At 32.9% G+C, this 7797-nt stretch overlaps 1 long non-coding RNA gene across 1 annotated transcript; it reads right to left on the bottom strand.

Annotated features, from left to right (window-relative positions):
- Positions 1–6656: 6656 nt before the first annotated feature.
- Positions 6657–7453, bottom strand: LOC108517032 (uncharacterized). The gene is made up of 2 exons (XR_001881985.1): positions 7316–7453; positions 6657–6707 (listed from the first exon to the last, which is right to left on the bottom strand). It is a non-coding gene; the product is annotated as an uncharacterized LOC108517032 (long non-coding RNA).
- Positions 7454–7797: the final 344 nt, after the last annotated feature.

Below are 7797 nucleotides of genomic sequence, written 5' to 3'. Positions count from 1 at the left end.
AAAAAAAAAAATGAAAAATAGATATACCATGTGATCCAGTAATCCCACCGCTGAGTATATACTCCAAAGAGAGGAAATCAATATATCAAAGAGATAGCTATACCCCCATGTTTGTTGCAGCACTGTTCACAATATTTAAGATTTGGAAGCAACCTAAGTGTACATCAACAGATGAATACATAAAGAAAACGTGTACATATACACAATGGAGTACGATTTAGCCATAAAAAAGAATGAGATCCTGCCATTTGTAATAACATATATACAACTGGAGATCGTTATGTTAAGTGAAATAAGCCAGGCACAGAAAGACAAACATTGCATTTTCTTACTTATTTGTGGATCTAGAAATCAAAACAATTGAATTTATGGTGATAGAGAATAGAAGAATGGTTACCAGAGGCTGGGAACGGTAGTGGGGGGTTGGTGGGAGGTAGGAATGGTTAATTGGTACAATAAAATAGAAGAAATGAATAAGACCTACTATCTGATAGTACAACAGGGTGACTATAGATAATAATAACTTAATTGTACAGTTTAAAATAACTAAAAGATTGCAATTGGATTGTTTGTAACACAAATAATAGATGCTTGGGAGAAAGGATATCCCATTCTCCATGATGTATTTCTTATTGCATGCACGCCTTTATCAAAACATCTCATATACCCCACAAATACATACAACTACTATGTACCCACAAAAATTTTAATTGTCACTGACAGTCCTAGTAGTTGGTATATTTTCCTTAATTTTAGAGTTTTAACTAGTCTTTCGTAAAAGGCAGCAAGTCATTCAGAATTGGCATAATTAGTTTTGATAAAACATAGTCAATTTCAATTTCCTGTTCTATAGAAAGCAGTGAGTTCTACTACTTCTGAGAAGAAACACATAAGAAACCACAAACAGTGAAACATCATTGAATTCGGAATGTTTATAACTACCACAAAGCCCCTGGTCTGTGAATCAAACTCTTAAAGTTATTGGAATAGACTTACAAAAATTTAAATAATGATTGAAATATTGTAACAACTGATCTTTTCTTATATGTTGGCAAATATTCAGTTGTTTGAGCTCCACTGTCAAATAACTTTTGCCAGTCCAGACACCACAGCCCCTCACCCAGAACTCTTGGAACCTCCCAGCAATTTAGCAGCTACTCAAGTGTTAACACATAAAAGATCAGGATGCCTCAGGACCTAGATCAGGTATCCTTTCTGGTTGGTCAGTGTTGGGATAGAGGTTTGTTAATTATTTTGAATATTACCACTATATCTAAATATGAATATCATGTAGCTCCTTCTTCCCAGGAATTCACATCTGGTGGTGGAAATTGGTATCCATAAATCATCTCAATCAAGGTATGCTTTGATATATCTAAAGTTTAATCATAGCATTGGGGAGCCTGATGGAAGGAAATATTAATCCCAACATATAAGAAAAGATCAGTTGTTACAATATTTCAATAAGCAAAGCACAATTAGTTGAATGTCAGCTTTGTTCATAACTACTGTGTTTATTAAGGCTTTCCAAATTATAGGTCTTTATTAAATGATTATTATATAATCAAGAACAGAATTGAAAATGAACACAAAATTTTTAAAAAGTATCTGATACATACACACATGTGTGTACACATGCATGCACACATACATGGAGAGAGTTCTTTAACCAGCAAAAGCAGGAAAATTCTCATGTGTGTGAAATTTTTATAATCTAGTTTTCTTTATATCACTTCAGATTAGTTAGCAGCTGTTCAGAAGCAATTGTATTTATACTGTTTAATCTATAGTTTAAGTCTTCCAATAGTAATATCAATAAAAATTAGAGCTAAGCTCCCTTTTACAGGCTGTTTTTTTCCAAAGCATAATGGGACAATTAATTTAACTCTAAGGCACAGCCCTGGGAAGAGCTAATGTGATCACGTCTTGTAAATATTTTTCAAAATTATGAATCCTGTAAAACGGTTTGTATAGCCAGAAACATTAACCTAATTCATCCTCACTTAACAATGTATCCTGAGCTGCATTTAACTTCACCAAATACATTCTAAATTCTTTCAAACCAACATGTTAATAGTCCATATCTGAATAGTAAAAATGTGTATTGAAATATTGTGGTGTCACAAAAGCTGCTACAACAACAACAGAAAAGATTACAGAAAGGAAAGGCTTGCCAAATCTAATTATTTAATTTTTCGTAAGTCTATTCCAATAACTTTAAGAGTTTGATTCACAGACCAGGGGCTTTGTGGTAGTTATAAACATTCCGAATTCAATGATGTTTCACTGTTTGTGGTTTCTTATGTGTTTCTTCTCAGAAGTAGTAGAACTCACTGCTTTCTATAGAACAGGAAATTGAAATTGACTATGTTTTATCGAAACTAATTACGCCAATTCTGAATGACTTGCTGCCTTTTATGAAAGACTAGTTAAAACTCTAAAATCAAGGAAAATATACCAACTACTAGGACTGTCAGTGACAATTAAAATGAAAACTAAAATTTAAATTTCTTTAAATCAATTCACTTCTTATGGATTACCTAAAAAATAGTAAAATATGTTACTTTACTGAAATATTTGGACTAGAGACATTATAGCTCAAATCTACCTATCAAATGAGGACTTATTAATGGGGTTTGTAAATCCAAACATCTCAAAAACAAGGGGCAGATTTCAGAAGATGCTAACAATTTTTGCTGTGTTGGCATTTGAGGTTAAGCACACTGGAAGCAGGGAGTAGGGATGGGCAGCTGTTTCCTCCTACATAAATTCTATTACAGTGGTAATAATGGGATCATTGTGGTTGGCACTCTGAAATTTCCCTTCTGCTTTTTAATAGCATAGGCATCCAGTATGCTCTCTGCACTTTCTTCTTTGCAGCAGCTCTCTATCACTTCTATACCAGATATAAACCCTTCCCTCAAACACTTTGTTGAGATAAGCAGGGATGAGAGGCTAGTACATCCAAGGAGCAGTAGACACCACTACATATGTAAGTGTAGAAAGAATATGTGTATATGTATATGCTTTCTACACTTCTAAAGTTGTATCCACTTACCTACATTATCAGAATTTCCTCAACAGTATCCAACTACCATAGGGAATTTAATTTTCTCTCAAATAGGACAACTTATTCCTTTGATGAATCACAATCCCTCAGTACTAGCTATTACTCTTCTATCACTTCTTACTCCTCTCCCTTCAAAAAGTAACAGGAACACCTCTCCCTCCTATTCTCATGTAAGTAGTTCTGTTCAGGGACCATTGGGGAAATCTGCATAAATAAATACTTTATTGCAGACAAGGGAAGATAAAGGAAAAAAATTCCACATATATCAAACCTTCACTTTATTTTTCCATATATCAAGTAAATGCATGTGAATGTTTTTATGTATCCAGTCCCTGTAAATAAACATTCTCCCTTAAAAATGTCATTGGGTTGATACACGGGTATAACTATTTGAAAGTATTTTCACATTTTAAATGTAAATACCCTTAATTAAATATTTCATTTATAGAAATTGTTCCACAAATAATTTTGAAGAAATGGCCCAAGATAATACAGCACTAGACATAAAACGTATGCATCAAAGAATCTGATTATTTAGAAAAGCTAATGACTGAAATGTAAAACTAAATTTTCTTCAATGATCATTTAATAGAAAGAGGAAATACAAATTGCATTTCCTATTTTGTCTCATCATATTTCCATCCTAGTGTAGTAAAGGAAAATGACTAATATTTTATTAATGGATTTTATTTATACCTTTCAATATACCACGTTCCAAGGGCGCCACATTAATCAGGTACAGAATTTACTTATAAAGGGGTATACGGGTAATTTGTTGGATTTCCCCAACCTATCGAAGATCTGCAGTTACCTATAAAAGAATAGTTCAAAAATAAGATTATGTAGTATCACATAAAATATTTTTTCTATGCTTTAGTACATTACACTACATGAAATTACTGTAACAAGTTAAAGCATAGAACAAACTGAAATTTAATCTAAATACTCCCAATAAAATTATTCACTTTTTTAAAAAACAGCAAGACAAAAATTCTACATCCAGTAGAAGAGAAATCTAAGAACAAAACTATTTAAAAATGGAACAAAGGAAATTACTCTTACAAAACAAATAATGCTTATATTATGTTACTACTTATATCAAGATCATTGATGCTTAGAAAGTCTGAATAGCTCTCATCGACCATGCACAATTGTCTTTAGGCAGTTTGATATACAAAAGAGATGAACCGTTTCAATAAATTTCTACATCAGTATTAATAAAACAAACAAAAAATATTTAAGCAGCATTTGACCACACCTTGGCTAAACCCAACTTTCAGTTTCCTGAGTGCTTATATCTTCCTACTCCCCACTGCTCAGGGAAACACTAATCTACTTTGTGTCTCTACATATGAGCCTATTATGAACAATTATTAGTAATGAAATTAAACAGTATGATGTGGACTTTTATCACTGACTTTTTTATTTAGCATACTTTTGAAAACTTTTTCATACTCTTAATGGATGAGAAATTACATATATTTATAATTATAACATGATGTTTTGGTATATGTATACATTGTGAAATGGCTAAATCAAACTAATTAATCTATGCATTATCTCACATAGTTATTATTTTTGTGGTGAACAAAAAAAATCTATTCTCTCAGCTCTTTTCAAGAATACGTTGTTATAATTATCGTAACCATGTTGTACACTAGATCTAATAATTCTCTTCAACTTATTTCTTCTATCTAACTGAAATTTTGTGTCCTTTGATTTACATCTCTCCAACAACTCCCCTCATCAGCCCCTGATAACCACCATTCTACTCTCCACTTCCATGAACTGAACTTTTTTAGATTCCACATATAATTGAGATCATGCAGTATTTGGTTTTCTGTGCCTGGCTTACTTCACTCAACATAATGGCCTCCAGGTTCATCCATGTCACAAATGACAGGATTTCCTTCTGTCTTAAGACTGAATAGTATTTCACTGTGTATTTATCACATTTTCTTTATCCATTCATTTGTTGATGGACACAGGTTCAGTCCATATCTTGGCTATTGTGAATAATGCCGCAATGAACATGAAAGCGCAGATAATTTTTTGACATAGAGATTTCAACTCTTTTCAATATATACCCAGCAGTGGAATTACAGAATCATATGATAGTTATGTTTTTAATTTTTGGAAGAAACTTCATAATGTTTATCGTAATGGCTGTACGAATTTACACTCTCACCAACTGTTTAAAAGAGTTTTCCTTTATCCACATACAGAAATAAGGATGCTTTTGATGCATGAAACTTGAAATCAGAAGATTAGAGGAATAAAAGGACCAGATAAGTAACAATCAAGGTTTGATTATCACTTGATAATCCAATGTTAAGGAATTAATGTCAAGGAAACAAGAAATGTAGAATAATATAAAATAAAGGGTGAATAGCATTAAGAAGGTAGGTCAACAGTATCAAACTTCACATGTTACTGGTCTTGAGTTCACAGAGGTCACAGCAAAGGAAACAATCAATGAAATAAAAGGCAACCTGAGGAATGGGCAAAATATTTGCAAATTACATAGGTGATATGAGGATAATAGTTAAAATGTATTAGTCTATTTTCATGCTGCTGATAAAGACACACCCAAGACTGGGTAATTTATAAAGAAAAATCTTTTTAATGGACACACACTTCCATGTGGCTGGGGAGGCCTCACTATCATGGTGAAAAGTAACAGATACGTCTTACATGGTGGTAAGCCAGAGAGAACATATGCAGGGGAACTTCCCTTTATAAAACCATCAGATCTCATGAGACTTATTCATTATCATGAGGACAGTGTGGGAAAAACCAGCCCACACGATTCAATTACCTCCCACCAGGTCCCACCCATGACCATGGGAATTATGGGAGCTACAATTCAAGATGAGATCTGGGTGGGGACACAGCCAAACCATATCATAAAATATAAGGAAAACACAACTCAACAGAAAAAAAAGACATTAAAATCCAGATATCTCTATAAAAAAATGGGCAAAGGACTAGGTTTTGATTTTGAAGGTAAGAGATAGCACTGAAAAATTTCAGCCAGACGTGAAAAGATAAGAGTTTCCTTTAGAATATTAATTTCATTTACAATCTAGCAAAGAAAGAAGAGGAAAACCAAGGCACATATTTATCAGGGTTACCAAAAAGGCAAAGAGTAAACCCAGAGAATTTACAAACTTCTGTAGTCCCCTCTAAAACTGAATTCAGGCACCTATACTAGGTAGACATTTGAAGCTTCTTTTGAGGATCCTATTAAGCAAGTAACTATTTGTAGATAATTGTAGGAGTGAGTGGAAAATGTTATTTAAAGATTGGTTTAAATGAACCAAGTGAGGATGGAAGAGTATAATGCTTCATAAAAAAATAATGATATAGGCCAGGCACAGTGGCTCATGCCTGTAATCCAAGCACTTTGGGAGGCGAAGGTGGGTGGATAACTTGAGGCCAGGAGTTTGATTCCAGCCTGGCCAACATGGTGGAACCCCATCTCTACAAAAAATATAAAAAGTAGCTGGGTGTGGTGGCACATGCCTATAATCCCAGCTACTTGGGAGGCTGAGACACAAGATTCACTTGAACCCAGGAGGTGGANGTCAAAGATGTGCTCCATACCATCTACTACATTTTGTAGAATAAGTTTACCCTATGAGAAATCAGACAAATTTCAGGTCTATAGGAGTCATAGTTAAATGTTAAACAACCTCTGCTATCTTATTAATCTTGTGTCTGGTTAATAAAATGAGCTTGTAGAGAGGTGTTAGCCATTGACTTTTTCAATACACAAATAAATGCTTCTACCGAACACATAAAGACAAATGTCTGGTGAAAAGTCATTTATTTCTCATTACCCTCTCTAACTTACAGAATGTATATAGGCATTCTCATACACAGCAATTATATGCATGTCTACTTCCATGTAAAAGAAATATTGTCTTAAGAAAGTATTTTCTGATATACCAATTTCTTTAATGAACAGGAAGGAAAAGTAATTATCTTACTTTGTTCAGCATGCTGTAAAAAATTAATTTGAATGCTAGTATTCACAGACAAAAATATTGTTATGTTCATGATGTTTATGCTTCATATTAAAACATGTATTAAAGTTTTAAGTAAAAATAGTCAAATACATGGAAAATATTAACTTTTCTGCTAAGAAGTTGTACTATCAATTAAAAGACTAATGTCATACATTAGTTTACTGACTAATGATACTATTAATTAATACTGGGGAAAATATCAATGAGTTCATACCGTAATGACACATTCAAAAATAGGTTTGAAGGTGAGAGGATACTGCACAATTTCACCTGGTCCAACATGTAAATCAACAGGTCCACAAAACCATTCTCCTTCTATAGTAACTTGAAATGTACATTTATCATTTGTTTGATTTTTCTAAAGCATGAAAAAGGTACAAAAATATTAGAGGGATGATATTGATGAAATTGAATTACATATGAATTCTTGGTGTTTTTTATAACATTATATATTGTATTTTAATTGTATTTCCTAGGAATCACCATTGGAAAGTCATATTTGTTAAGAATAAATATCAAAAATGTAAACATAAGGCATAATGATGACTATATGTTCTTTCTATGTCACATAAAAGCATTGCCTAATTGATCTATCAAAGGATTATTTAATATCTAAAGAAATTTCCCTTTGTCTCACTTACTAATTGCCAGTAAAATGATAAAATGGCCTTAGAGGACACACTTTACTCCTAATTC

Source organism: Rhinopithecus bieti, unplaced genomic scaffold, assembly GCF_001698545.2.
Source record: "Rhinopithecus bieti isolate Rb0 unplaced genomic scaffold, ASM169854v2 scaffold_40273, whole genome shotgun sequence".
Taxonomy (NCBI): Eukaryota; Metazoa; Chordata; class Mammalia; order Primates; family Cercopithecidae; genus Rhinopithecus; species Rhinopithecus bieti.
The sequence above is the reverse complement of the archived record's forward strand: the minus strand, read 5'-3'. Positions and strand labels throughout refer to the sequence as shown.